A 14,828-nucleotide genomic window follows, 5' to 3' on the forward strand; every position below is an offset into this window, starting at 1 on the left:
CCTGGCTAATTTTTGTATTTTTAGAGACGGGGTTTCACCCTGTTGGCTAGGTTGATCTCAAACTCCTGACCTCAAATGATCCACCAGCTTCAGCCTCTTAAAATGCTGGGATAACAGGCATGAGCCACCACCCCCAGCCTAAAATATTTTTTAGTCTAGTGAAGTGTAGTAGTGACAAATGGGGGAAAGAGTGGAGCCCCTAAATAATTAAGAGTGCCATCTTTAACTGCGAACAATCAAGATCACTATCTTCAAACCAGCTAGATATTTTTATTAAAAATATATACATCTTTGAAACACGTATATTTACAAACGCGGTTCTGATACGGCATTCCTCTAGTGTGACTTTTTGCACGTAAATTAATACAGGCTTTCTGACCTTACACACAGTCAGAGTTCCTCTTCAGTGTGGATCATGTTTACTAATGGCCAAGAACAATCAAGGGCTTTCCGACATCTCTTTCATTCATGGGACTTCTCAAAGTGTGCTTTGACACGTTCACAAAGTGGAAGCTAAAAACAGAGAAAAATCTCTACACATCTTACATTCATTAGATTTTTTCACACTTGTGAGATCACAGTTGAATATTAACATATAAGGAGAGCGAAAGGTTTCAACACATTCCTTACATTCAGAGGATGTGCATTTATATCCAGTGTGCTCACAAGCTCAGCAAGGTCTGAGGAAAACAATGAAAGCTTTTCCACCTTCATCACATTCATAGCATTTCTCTCCAGCATGAGTTCAGACTCAGTAAGATGTGAACAATGATTGACGGTTTCCTATATTCTGTTTGTTTCCTAGGATGCACAGATACATGAATAGTAAGTAAGGCCTATGGAAGGAGCCAAGACTTTCCCACATTCCTTACATTCATATAGCTTCTCTTCTATTGGAATTGTTGACATCTGTGAAACCAAGGAAGGCTTCCCACATTCCTTATGATTGTGTACATTGCCACTGTGAATGAGTACATGTTCAGTAAGTGTGAGGTATTAGTGGCTTTACCACAGTCTTTCCAAGTATAAGCTAAAGTGTGAATTCTTACACATTCAGTGAGACATGAGGAATTACTAAAGGTTTACCCACATTCTTTATATGGTTTCTCCCCACTCTGACTTCTTAGATGTTGAATAAGATATGTGGACCGAGTAAAGCCTTTCCCACATTCCTGACATTCAAAGGGCCATTCACCAGTGTGAGTTCTCATGTGTACTGTATGGCCTGATGAGACACTGAAGGCTTGCCCACATTTTTGACACTTATATGGCCTCTCCCCTGCGTGTGTTCTTTTATGTTGACTAAGGTACGAGGAGTATCTAAAGGCTTTCCCACATTCTTCACATTCAAAAGGCCTTTCTGCACTGTGACTTCTTAAATGACGAATAAGAAATGAGGATCGAATAAAAGCTTTCCCATACTGTTGACAGTCATAGGGCTTTACACCAGGGTGAGTCTGCATGTGACTTTTAAAGAAAGAGGAATTAATAAAGGCTTTTCCATATTCCTTACACTGATAAGGCTTTTCACCAGTGTGGGTTCTCATATGTACAGTAAGATGTGAAGAGTTAGCAAAAGCTTTCCCACATTCCTTACATTCATAAGGCTTTTCTCCAGTGTGAGTTCGCCTGTGTTTTTTAAGACCTGAAGAATCAGTAAAGGCTTTCTCACATTTGTTACACTCATAAGGTTTTTCTCCAGTGTGAACTCTTATGTGAATGTTGAGTTTTGAGAAACAAACTCTTTGCCACATTCATTACAAACATAGTGTTTTCCCCTAGTGCTAAGTCTTTAGCAACGGCTTTGCCAAATTTCTTACATCCTATAGGTAACACTCTACTATGAATTCTTAAATGCTGAGTAAGATATGAAGACTGAGTGAAGGGTTTCCCACATGCTTTACATTCATGGAGTTTTTCTCCATCATGAGTTTGCATGTGTACGAAAAGGCCTGTAGAATGAGAAGGCTTTTTCACACTGATTATGCTCACAGGCTTTTTTTCTAAAGTAAGTTCTCCTGTGAGTCTTAAGGCATGAGCGTTCACTCAAGGTTTTTTTAACATTGGTTAAAGTCAAACAGTTTCTCTCCAAAGTGGTTTCTCTCCTGTTGATGAAAATTAATGATGATTCATACAGGTTTTCCAAATTTATTTCATTCAGAGATTCTCCCTTTTACTCCGAATTCTGTTATGCTCAGAAAATTAGTATAATTGAAATGCTTTGTTTGTTCCTACCATTTTCATTGCAATGCATGTTTCAGACCTGAGTGCTTTCAAGTGAAACAAAGTGATTGCAGAAAATTCTGTTATATTCTTTACTTTCACATGGCTTCTAAGGAGTTTATCTGATAACTGCCCAAGAGCGAATTATTTATCAAAAACATCTAAGATATCTATATGGGAATATTTAGTTGAAGGAAACATGTAAACAAATATATTCTGAGGGATGTTTAGAGTGCTTGTCAAACTCATGATCCACAGCCTCTGCAAGAGACAGATTATTTTCGGGTGAGGAACAAGAGTCTCAAATGTCTCAAGGTTATTGTGCTACTTTTCTATTTTATGGAGTTTCCAATCTTCCTCTAACTTGTAAGGCAAGAAATTATACCTGCTGAATCTTACCATTTCCACCATACTGGATGTTTCCCCTGAAAAAAATTCTGCTGAGGTGCTGTCCATTTGATATTAATATGAATCTTCCAATCTGAAATCAGATAAAAAAACAGTTTTAAGTTCTTAGAAAAATGATGATTGAAAAGAGAGTGTCAGAAATGCAAGAGTAGTGTGTACTGTACTTTCAAACACCATCTTAAAACAGTTTTGTTGTTGTTGTTGTTTCGTTTTTAAAGAAAGGGAACCAGAAACTGAGAAATTTGGATGCAATAAGAGTCTAGCAACAGTAAGGTACTAAAGTCAAGCTGGTAGGTGATTCACTAAGAAATGGTTCTCCAAACATTGAGACTTTATAGTGAACAAAAAAGAGGTACAGCCAGATAAACAAAGTAGAAAGAAAATGGATACAGAGCTATATGCAAATCATACATGTAAAGAAGAAATGAGACAGATCTTACCATCAGGTCACAAGAAAGTTTCCAAGATAGATGAAAAATGAAAGAGAAAGAGAAGTTAAGGTACCCAACAAATCTCAGCAACCAAATGGCCTTGATATTCTCTCCAAAAAAGTACACTTTCAAAACCTTCCTACTTAACATTTATAAACAGACTGTACCTCTCATAGATGAGGGCTATATCGCACAAATAATCACATCTGTCTTTTCTTTCATCTTGGAGAATTTTCTCCACTGTCTTTAATGCTTCTTGTTTCATGTGAAAAGTAAAACCGTACCTGCACAGCTCTCAGAGAAAGATGAATGATGTAAGAATGTGCAAGGGATAACAAATACTTCCATAACTAAAGGGCCCAGATTTCACTGTTTGGGCATTCTGAACGCTCTCAGGTATAATTTAAACAACAAGATGTTCATGACAAAAACTTTTAAATGAACCTAAACTGCAAATACTCTTTTTTCACTCTGTACCATAAGGACTAGCAATCCTTCCCATGAAACACAGGCTCAAGCTTGTATACATATTCAAGAAGCTCTAAGTCCTTCATCCATGGAAAAAACAAAGCCAGAGCAATGAACAGGTCTTTGATTTCATCAGAAAAATCACTAGGCAGTAACGTCTATGAGACGAAAACAATATTTGGCCTGTTTACCATTTCAGGGCCATTAACATTCAGAGAGTCTAGAATATAGTTACTTAAGACATATTTGTTCCAGAAAAAAAAAAAACAAAAAACGAAATGAAAAAAATGGTACCACTCTTACCTACTGCAACCAGATTCTTGTAGTTCTCCAGCATCACATCTCTGTATAAGTTTCTCTGAGTTTGATCCAGTAAAGTCCACTCCTCCGGGGTGAAGTCCACAGCCACATCCTCAAAGGTCACTGAGTCCTAAACCATCACACACATGTTGGAACCAGGCAAGTACATTCTCCCCCATGTTCACTGGATAATGAGGGACCTTGCCTTGGCATGCCTTGACAAGATTCTGTGGTCTTCTAACACTTGACGGTCTTTTTTTTTTTTTGAGACGGAGTCTTGCTCTGTCACCCAGGCTGTGGTGCAGTGGCACCATCTTGGCTCATGGCATCCTCCACTGCCTGGGTTCAAGCGAGTCCCCTGCCTCCATCTCCTGAGTAGCTGAGATCACAGGCATGTGCCACCATGCCTAGTTAATTTTGTGTGTGTGTATATTTCAGTAGAGACAGGGTTTCACCATGTTGGCCAGGATGGTCTCAAATTGACCTCGTGATCTGCCCACCTTGGCCTCCCAAAGTGCTAGGATTGCAGGCGTGAGCCACTGTACCTAGCTGATGGTCCTCATTTTGTTCTGTCTGTAAATACTCACTGGTGATCTCATCTAGTCACATGGCTCGAAGAACACCATTTTCACCTAACTGAATATATCTCAGCATAACTAGATTCTGAGTTCTTATTTTTCTCTGTTGACAGGTTTTAGCACAATCCTGAATATATAATAGACACTCAAATAAATGCTTCAGTGACAACACAAATTTTGAGAAGCACATGTGTGACATGGTAAAAAGCCCCATAAAACTGCATACCTCAACCATACCTCGGCTTTCTGTTGAAACTGCTCTCTATAACCCAAATGTGAAAAAGTAATTAAGGGCTATAATCGCCACCTTACCCAGACAGTGTGTAAACAAATGCTAATCCTGACTTTTGTGAACCACTTAAGTTAACAACCAGAATGTCAAAAAGTCCCCTGGTCCTCGGAATGTCCGGAGCCCCCCACCCTATCTTTGCCCAGGAATCCACTGGAATGTCTGGAACCCCCTAACCCTCATCTCCGCCCAGATGGTGATTTACAGAATCCACTAGCCCTTGAAATGTCTGAAGCCCCTCACCCCCACCCCCGCCCCTCACCCTCACTCCCAAGGTGATTTTCACGGGTATAAAGGGTCTTGACACCCTTCTTTCAGGGCCACGGGTTGGAGAGACACAAGTGCTCCATGGCCACCAGCAATAAAGACCCTGCAATTTGGCATAATTTTGTCTTGGTGTTGACTTTCTATGCTCGGGCCAGTACAACACATGTTTATTCTCTCCCTCTCTATCACAGCAAAATGAAAGCGCACAGTCAATGTGGATGGGAGTCAGACTGAGTAAACACTGAGACAACAGGATCATTTCCCTGTGAAATCTGTTAACCACGTAAGAGGCACTGTGGTCCAAAGAGGTGTGATGAGAGACATAGTCCCTAAGCAGACCCTCTTTGCTTGCAGAAGCTCTGTTCCACTAGCAGAAAATCTATCTACTTGGTAGGAAGAAGCATATGCTCCTACAGAAAAATCAATTTCCTGTGGGTCAAGATGGGCAGGGGCAGACCTATGTTATTTCTAGCTAAATAATTATAAGTTTGCTTTGATTATCGTACACTGAAGTTTGTACTCCCAACTAAGCTATATCAAATATTGGTGCAGTAAAACAGAAATCAAGCAGCAACAGGAGGCCTAAGGTAAAGACCATCTGAGAGCGCTGTAAAACCGTGGAACACCATGGTTGCAGAGCAGGAAATACTGCTTTGGTCCCACAAATGCCACCTCTACATAGAGTTTACATGAGGGTCTCGTAAAGAGGGCTTATGCAAGATCTTTGAGAAAGAAGGGAGGCGACCTCTGCTCACAAGATCCGGGAGGGTCTTTGCACATGGCAGCTTACAAGGAAGAAAAGCCTAGCAGAGCAGAGGTTACCAGAATGCCACCAGCTCTGCCTAGGTTCTCAGAATATAAGGTAATTTTGATTGCTCTGTGTCTGCAATTCCCGGGAGATAAAAGCCCCTCAATGTGTTGGGTGTTGTCAGACCTGGTGGTGCCTTATGCGCTATGCTTCTGATGCAAATGCACCTTGAGAGCAACTGGTGGTAGAATTCAGGTTCCAGGTTTGCATAAGAATCACGTCTGCTACTAAATACTGCAGACCAAACTTCTCTCCCTGGCTATCTTGCCCACATTAGTCTCAAGGCCTCACCCAATAGTTTCAAGGCCTCCCCGATCACCCTATCTCCCCCACCCCTCAATTAACAAGTGTATGCACCCAATAATACCCTGTGGAACCCAGAACTCGATGCCAACGCAGTCCCCATGCTTGTGTTGGTCCCCTAGACCCATGCTGTAAAATTCTACTTGTGTTTATTTCCTTTTCTCAATCCCTGGTCACCGCCAGGACTAAGGGCACCCATGAACAGGACTGGGGCTGGTACCTAACAATTTCCTACTTACCTGAGAGTAATTTGTCAACCACCCAGCCACCACCCTCTCCTCTTCAAATTTTGCCTCATGAAGATAGAAAAAGTCTTGAAAGAGATGATCTTGAGAAGAAGTAAAACCTGAGAATCCAGGCTGCCAATAGCTTCTGTACTCACAAGCCGAAGAGCCACCTCATACTAATGCTAAGTGGACACACACACATTGTTACAATAAAATGCCTGAGCAGCCTATCTCACCTGGAGCAAGAAAATATGCTTCAGGCTTTGATGACCAGAAGAGAGAGAGAGAGTTTCACAATCCCATTTTATAAAGAAAAAAAAGTCCAAAGAAGTTAACATTTTCCTTATTTGCCAAAAATGATAAAACTCATCATGTGATTAAACAGAACCTCTTCCACAAAAGCATGCATACTCACCCCTCCTTCCCAAATCCCAGGATTTAGACCATAGACTATTCATATCTAATTTAGTCCCTCCTAGGTATTTCAAAAGCACAGCCACTTAGACTCTAAACCCTCATCACAAGACAAGCTGTTCACAGACTGGTTAAAGCAGGGTCTCAAAGGAGCATCAACACAGACTTACCACAAAGGGAAAGATCAATGGCTGGCACCCTGTGAATCTAACAGTGGAATGTGCCTGAATATCTTGTTCCCAAAGTCTCTTCAAGACATTGTCTGAATTTATGGGTAGGTCAATCTCAATTCCTCTGAAGTAGCAATGGGAGTCTTGCCTCATGCGGTCAATCTTTAAGCAACAGGCATTACTCATCTGTCACCAAGCGCCATTCATTAGCCAGCTCCCTGCAGAAGATGAAGTTGTTTATGTGAATGCCACTGGAGTATTATGCCACATGGACATAAACAATAACAAATGCCATTTACCTGGTACCCATGTGCCAGAAACAGTGGTAGTCTAATGTAATATTGTGCCAGAATTGCTAGCCTTTGCTTACCGGTAATAACTAAAATAAGCAGCCCAGGATAATAACTAAGATCTGCGTGTAAACAAATGCTTATCTTGACTTCTGTAAACCACTGAAGTAACAAACAGAATGACAAAAGTCCCCTGGCCCTTGGAATGTCCGGAGACCCCCACCCTCGTCTCCACCCAGGAGGTGAATTACAGAATCCCCTGGCCCTTGGAATGTCTGAAACCTTTTCATCCCCATCCCCGCTCCTCACCCCCACTCCCAAGGTGGTTTTTCGGGTATAAAAAGTCTTGGCACCCTCCTTTCGATGCCACAGGTTGGAGAGACGTTGAGTCCTCTGTGGTCGCCGGCATAATAAATGATCCTGCAATCTGGCATACTTTTATCTTGGTGCTAACTTTCTACGCTCGATCCTGTACACCATTTGGAGGTCCCACCGAGATATTCTCTTTTTGTTATCACCAGACAAAAGCCATCTCAGAGTCTTGCCCGGGCGGCTGCTCCTACCTCGGGGGCCTCTGGGGAGGTGCCCCCTGTTCTTTCCCAGGGCCCCGGAGTGCCACCATGGAGGATAAGCGACCTCTCGGCCAACATTCACCCGAAATTCCTCAGGGTCCTTAAAAAAAAACCTCCGGAGGTAAGTCTGGTCTGGGAACTAGTTCAAAGGAAGGGCCTGAGTCGGGGGACTGACGAGTCATTGCAACTCTGATCTGGCAAGCCTCACCGAGACGTCGCTTGAAGCCTCTGGTAGCTGGTGCAGTGGGTACCAGCGTTTGCCTTCTGGTGGCTGTCATAGTGGGTGGCAGCCCTCTGGTAGCTGGTGCAGTGGGTACCAGTGTTCGCCTTCTGGTAGCTGGCATAGTGGGTGGCAGCATTCGGTTGTTTTTTGTAACTTCTGTGTGAGTGAGAGAGTGAGTGTGTATATATGTAGTCCCACGGCTGAAAGGCCACAGGGCTTGTGTGGGCCTTCACCCGCGGTTCCACTGGAGCGTCGTAGGGCATAACAGTGATTCACCTCAGAGCTGTCTTACTTGGACTTCCATCCTGAGGTGATCAGGCCCGGGGATTATACGGACACACCTTAGCCAAGACACCCCTGAAAATTCTTCTGGGAAAGTGGCCGGGCAGGCATCTGAGTGGTCTCCCATCTGGGGGGCACCCACCCTTTGTCTGTCACTCTTGTATATGTGGTCCTGTCTCATCTGTAAATTTGTCAGTTTTATTAGACTCCTGCTAGCAGACATACACTGGTTCAGGCCATCTTCCCTTGAGGTAGGAGATATCTTACAGTGGTTGACGAACCACTGGATGCAGGGAAATTTTATTGATTACACCCCAGCAGAAATTACTCTTTTCTCTTTCTTTCTCATCTTCTTCTTCATCTATCACTGAGGCCTCACTCTTTCTTCCTTTGCCATGTGGCAGATAGTCTTAACTCTAGTTGTCTTTATTCTCTTCCTTGTTTTGGTCATTGTGGCCTGTAAATCTCCCAGCCACCTCCACCGGGAAAAGAGTACTTTTGCCTGTGCTGGGTCAGATTCCATGTTGGGAAGGCCGTTGTGCCCTTGACACCTTGGAGGTAGTTTCTTTGGAGCTTGTGTGGAACAAAACCCTAGATCAGAGTTTACGGGTGCTCTTTCTCAGGCTGGGATGGAAAATAGGTAACTGCCTATTCTGCCAGGAAAGTGTCCAATGTTATGGGCAGTGCCCAACGGTGCATCAAAGAAAGGCATATTGGCACTATCCTGGATGTTGGGAGGTAGGATGTCACCACCCCAGTAAAAACTGACTAGCAGCACTTCTGCACACTCTACTGGGTGTGGTGGGTCCAAAACACACATCCGGTAGACCTCTTAGTCCACCTTTTTGTCACTTCCCGACCTTTCTGAAGCAACTGGCCATTAAAAATTTATAAGCGGGGGGATTATGCCCGGGCAGCACTAAACCTCCATAGTGCTTATTCTCGCCAGTTGTGGCTTGCAGGGGGAAAAAACCGCCGCCTTACCTTGGCCCCTACCCCCTGTTCCTCTGACTAGGACTAGGGATAAACCCTAAAATCCAGTTGTCTGGTCCTTGCAGCACCTGGCTGCAGAGGCCCAGCTAAAAGGTGCTTTAAAGAGGGCCAAATTTTAAATTTGGGGCTTTCCAAAATTGGCTTTACCATAGAGAGAGAATGTAGGGAAGGGAGGAGAGGAGAAAAGAGAAGAGAAGGAGGGAAAGATAGAAAAAAAAAGGCAAAGAGAAAAAAAAGAGAGAAAGAAAAAAATGGACAGAAAGAGAGGAGAGAGAAAGTAGAGGAGAGAGGAAAGAGAGGAGAGAAAGGGGACAGAAGAGAAAGAGAGAAAGTAGAGAAGAAGGAGAGAGAGAGAGAAAGGGACCAGAAGCCACGGGGCAAAGAACTCGCCGCCAGCAAGTGCAGTTTTAAACTGACACTAAGAGCGTTTTTTTTTTGTTTTTCTTTTTCCTTTCTCTGCCGGCAGTCAGCCCCGCCCAGCTTTGAGGCAGGCCACACTGCCTTAGGGTGCAGCATTTGCATCCAGAATCTGGCTTTAAGAAAAGCTTTCTAGGCCGGGCGCGGTGGCTCACGCCTGTAATCCCAGCACTTTGGGAGGCCGAGGCGGGTGGATCACAAGGTCAACAGATCGAGACCATCCTGGTCAACACGGTGAAACCCCGTCTCTATTACAACTACAAAAAATTAGCTGGGCATGGTGGCACGTGCCTGTAATCCCAGCTACTCAGGAGGCTGAGGCAGGAGAATTGCCTGAACCCAGGAGGCAGAGGTTGCGGTGAGCCGAGATCGCGCCATTGCACTCCAGCCTGGGTAACAAGAGCGAAACTCCATCTCAAAAAAAAAAAAGAAAAGAAAAGCTTTCTAACTCTTTGTAACAAAAGTGACTTGTCAGCACAGTCGTTAAGGTGTGGGGCCTGCAATTGCAAGGTTGTTGGTTCAAATCCTCAGTGAAGCCAGTTTTAAATTAGGGAAATCAGTTTTAAATTAATGAATTTTCTTGAGGACATAAAAAAACGCACAAATGGGGTCATCTAGCTCCCGGCCTTGTATTCCCCTCCAATGCATGATGGCCAACTTCAAGGTTGAGTTCTCAGGCCAATATGGGGTGAAATTAACCCCTGGGAAGCTCCGCTCTTTGTGTGAACTTGAATAGCAGTCTTTTGGAATTAGGTGGCCAGATACTGGGACCTATGACCCCAAAATTACCCAGGCTGTATGGAAAATGGTTGCAGAAACTCCTGGATACCCTGAACAGTTTCCATACATCGACCAATGGTTGGGTTTAGTCCAATGGCCTCCCCCATGGCTAAAGCGCTGCATAAAACAGGCTAAACTTCAGGTCACGTTAGCCGGCCCAAAAGAAAGTCCCTTCTGGGCCAGCCATTCTCCCTACCCCAGCGGAGGATCAGCAATTACTTCCATCCTACTCAAGGCCCTCTAAACCAGCGCCTCAGCAACCCCCTCAACAGTACTATTAACCAAACCTTGTCCCCCCTGCACACCCGTAGCAGGGCCCCTGCACCCACCGGCAGTCCTCCCCTTTCCAAGAGGCACCACCAACAGAAGACAATCGGGGTCGCCCATTCTTTGTTCACATCCCCGTCTTGTCAAGTAACTTATATAACTGGAAGGTGACAGAGATCAAAGAGAGGGCCAAATCACCAAGTGCTGGCATGAGCTTTATTATGAGCAAGAGAAAGCTGCCGGGCTAAACCCAAAATTGGCAGCACCCATGGCATGGCAAAGGGGATTTCTATGGCCTGCAAACTGGCAGAGATGCATCCAGTGTGAGGGGCTGTGCAGGAGGGAAGTGCTGGGGAACTGCTAAGAGTTCCCGGGAGGGGGTTGTACTGGAGAGCTGCTAAGACGGCGAGAGGGGGAGGGTTAGGTACCTGCCAAGATGGAAAGTTCCCTGGGAGGGGGTAGTGCTGGGAGGCTGGGGAATTTAAGGCGGTGACGTTGCCGAGGTTTTACAATGAAACTCAACATCCCCCATTCTCTGAGAAGCCCCAGGCTTTGACAGGACTCTTAAAATCTGTACTCCAGACGCATTGCCCCACTTGGGACAACTGCCAACAATTATTACGAATTCTGTTCACCACAGAGGAAAAAGGCAAAATTAGACAGGAAGCCCTGAAAGCCATCATAGGTCCAGGGCGAGGAAAAAGTTTTTTTCCCTTTACCTGACCCCAATGGGACCTCAACACCTTGGTGGGGGTCACCAGGCTCTGAACACTTTTCACCGTTATCTTATAGAAGGGATTAGGGGAGTGGCCCACAAGTCCACTAAACTCTCCGAGGTAGAAACCATAACTCAGGGTCCACAGGAGTTGCTAGCTGCTTTCCTTGAGCGCTTACTGGATGCCTATTACCCTGAGGCCCGGACAATCAGCGGGCCATCAATTTGGCTTTTGTTTCCCAGTCTGCCCCAGACATAAAAAGAAAATTGCAAAAATTAGAGAGGTTCCAGAGAATAAATTTAACTCAGTTGTTAAAAGTTGCCCAAAAAGTCTTTAACAATAGAGACACCTTAGAGGCCAAGCAAGATAAAAAGTTACTAAGGCAGTAATAGCAACACTCTAGGAAAAACTGCAACTAGCCCCTGGACCACAAATTGATTCGTTGATCTGGGAAATGGCACTGTCACCCATTCATTCTTGGTCATCCCCGAGTGTCCATATCCACTGCTGGAACAGGACTTGCTCCACAAGCTGCAAGCAAATATTTCTTTCAGCAGGGGTCAAGCGTGCCTCTCAATTCCTCCTCCCTTAACTACAGGACCACCTCAGCAGATCCTTATCACCAGTGCTCTGTCAGATGAGTATCTCTTGCAGGAAGCTTTATCCACAGAGGCGAATCAACCACCAGCACCAGACTTCCTCCGCAAATTTCAAGAGAGTACCAGGAGTATGGGCGGAAATAAGTCCCCCAGAGTTGGCAAGTCACCGCACCCCAGTTGTGGTCCAGCTATTAGCAACGGCAACTCCAGTCCAGGTGAAGCAATACCCTATGAGCCGGGAAGACAGGCGAGGAATTGCTCCGCACATCACCAGACTCTTGAAGGGAGGAATCCTCACTACCTGTAAGTCTCCCTGGAATACCCCCTTGCCCCCCGTGCTAAAACCAGACACACAGGACTATCAGCCTGTGCAGGACTTGAGGGAGGTGAATAAATGGGTAGAAACTGTTCATCCTACAGTTCCAAATCCGTACACTCTCCTAAGTCTCTTGGACCCAGAACACCACCATTACACTGTCTTGGATCTTAAGGAAGCATTCTTTTGCATCCCACTAGCCCGTTAGCCAGCCTGGATTTGCTTTTGAATGGACCGACCCTGATACTGGAGTCTCGGGGCAACTCACTTGGACAAAACTGCCTCAGTGGTTCAAAACTCCCCCACTCTGTTTAATGAGGCACTTAGCCAAGACCTTGCTGCCTTCCAAGCTGAGTTCCCAGAGTGTACCCTACTCCAATACATAGATAACTTACTCTTGGCTACAAAAACCCAGGAGGCCTGTAAAGAGACCACCCAGTCATTATTGAAAAAACCCTGCAGACTTAGGGTACCAGGTCTCAGCTAAAAAGGCCCAACTCTGCAAGCCAAAAGTGACTTACCTGGGCTATGTTATAGAGAAGGGCAACCGGGCACTGGCACCCAGCTGAGTCCAAGCAGTGCTGCAAATACCCAACCCCACCACGAAATGCCAAGTTTGAAAATTCCTTGGGGCAGTAAAGTACTGCAGGCTATGGATTTTGGGATTTGTTGAGATAGCCAAGCCCCTGTATGCCTGCGCTGGAGGAAATCAGCCCTTGACATGGACAGAGGTGGAGCAACAAGCTTTTGACAAGCTCAAGACTGCCATGACTGCAGCCCCAGCCTTGCCCTTGACAGACATCTCTAAACCTTTCCAGTTGTTTGTGCATGAAAAACAGGGAGTCGCTAAGGGGGTGCTCACCCAGACACTGGAACCCTGGTCCCGGCCAGTTGCCTACCTTTCAAAAAGACTTGATCCCGTAGCCTCTGGGTGGCCAGCTTGTTTGAGGTCGGTGGCAGCTACGGCCCTGTTTGTCACGGAGGCGAACAAACTGACCTTGGCGCAAGAGTTGAACTTAGTGGCACCCTACGCGATGGAGTTGCTACTCCGTGGAGCTATGGGAAAATGGATGTCTAATGCCCGCATAGTCCAATACCAGGCCTTACTTTTGGACCAGCCCCGCATAAAACTTTCAAAAACCACAGTTTTAAACCCCGCCACACTGCTACCTGACAGTGAGCCAGAGGAACCCCTACATGACTGCCAAGAGACAATAGATGTCCTCCACGCTGCGCGACCAGATCTCACCGACGTCCCCCTGCGGAACCCAGAGGAGGTACTGTATACAGATGGCAGCAGTTTCATGGTCGACGGAGTCAGGTATGCTGGGGCAGCTGTGGTCACTCTAGAGTGGGTTATCTGGGCCCAGGCTATTCCACACGGAACCTCAGCCCAAAAGGCTGAACTTATAGCTTTAATAAAGGACTTGGACTGGGCGGAGGGAAAAATTGTTAAACATCTACACAGACAGCTGGTATGCCTTTGCTACGGCCCATGTGCATGGTGCCGTTTATAAAGAAAGAGGGTTGCTTACCTCAGAGGGAAAAATCATCAAAAACAAAGAAGAAATCCGAGCTCTACTAGAAGCTATATGGAAGCCTAAGGCAGTGGCATTGATGCACTGCAAAGGACACCAGAAGGGAGATTCACCAGAGACAAGGGGAAATAGGGCAGCTGACCTACAGGCCAGACCGGCAGCCTGGGGGCCAGTAAAACCTCTGACCCTTCTTGTGACTCTGCCAGCCCCAATCCTGCTTCCTACCCCTACGTACTCACCTGAGGAAGAAAACTTTGCTAAAGAACAGGGGGGACGACAAGATTCCACAGGATGGTGGAGTCTACTGGACAAAAGAATTGTGTTCCCCGAGGCTCTAGGACGGGCTCTACTTAAGGACACACACCAGGCCACTCACTTAGGGCAAACAAAATTCACTGAGCTGCTGAGGGTTAGATACTACATTCCACACTTATATAAGATTGTTAGAAAAACTACTACTTGTTGTAATGTATGTGCCAGGGTAAATCCAGGAGGCAGTAGGCCTAGTCAGGCAGGGATAAGACTTAAAGGTATTAGCCCAGGGGAACACTGGGGGTTAGATTTTACTGAAATAAAGCCCCCAGAGTGCGGCTATAAATACATCCTTGTGTTTGTAAACACTTTCTCTGGATGGGTCGAGGCTTTTCCTACTAGGTCAGAAACCGCACTGGTATTAGCGAAAAAATTGTTACAGGACCTGGTTCCTCAGTTTGGCTTGCCCCGACACTGGGATCAGATAATGGCCCTGCATTTACAGCACAGGTTTCCTGGAAACTACACTGTGCCTATCACCCCCAGAGTTCAGGGCAGGTTGAAAAGATGAGCCGGACCATAAAGAAAACTTTAACAAAGTTCATTCTAGAGACCAGTGAAAACTGGGTCAGCCTGCTTCCTTTTGTTCTCCTCCGTACCCAATGTACTCCCTATAAAAAAGCTTTACTCCTTTTGA

At 45.4% G+C, this 14,828-nt stretch overlaps 1 pseudogene; it reads right to left on the reverse strand.

The window, feature by feature from the left end:
• Nucleotides 1–807: 807 nt before the first annotated feature.
• LOC108283617 overlaps nucleotides 808–14,828 on the reverse strand; it is a 15,639-nt pseudogene continuing 1,618 nt past the window's right edge.

Source organism: Cebus imitator, unplaced genomic scaffold (genome assembly GCF_001604975.1).
Source record: "Cebus imitator isolate Cc_AM_T3 unplaced genomic scaffold, Cebus_imitator-1.0 Scaffold263, whole genome shotgun sequence".
In the NCBI taxonomy this organism is placed as follows: domain Eukaryota; kingdom Metazoa; phylum Chordata; class Mammalia; order Primates; family Cebidae; genus Cebus; species Cebus imitator.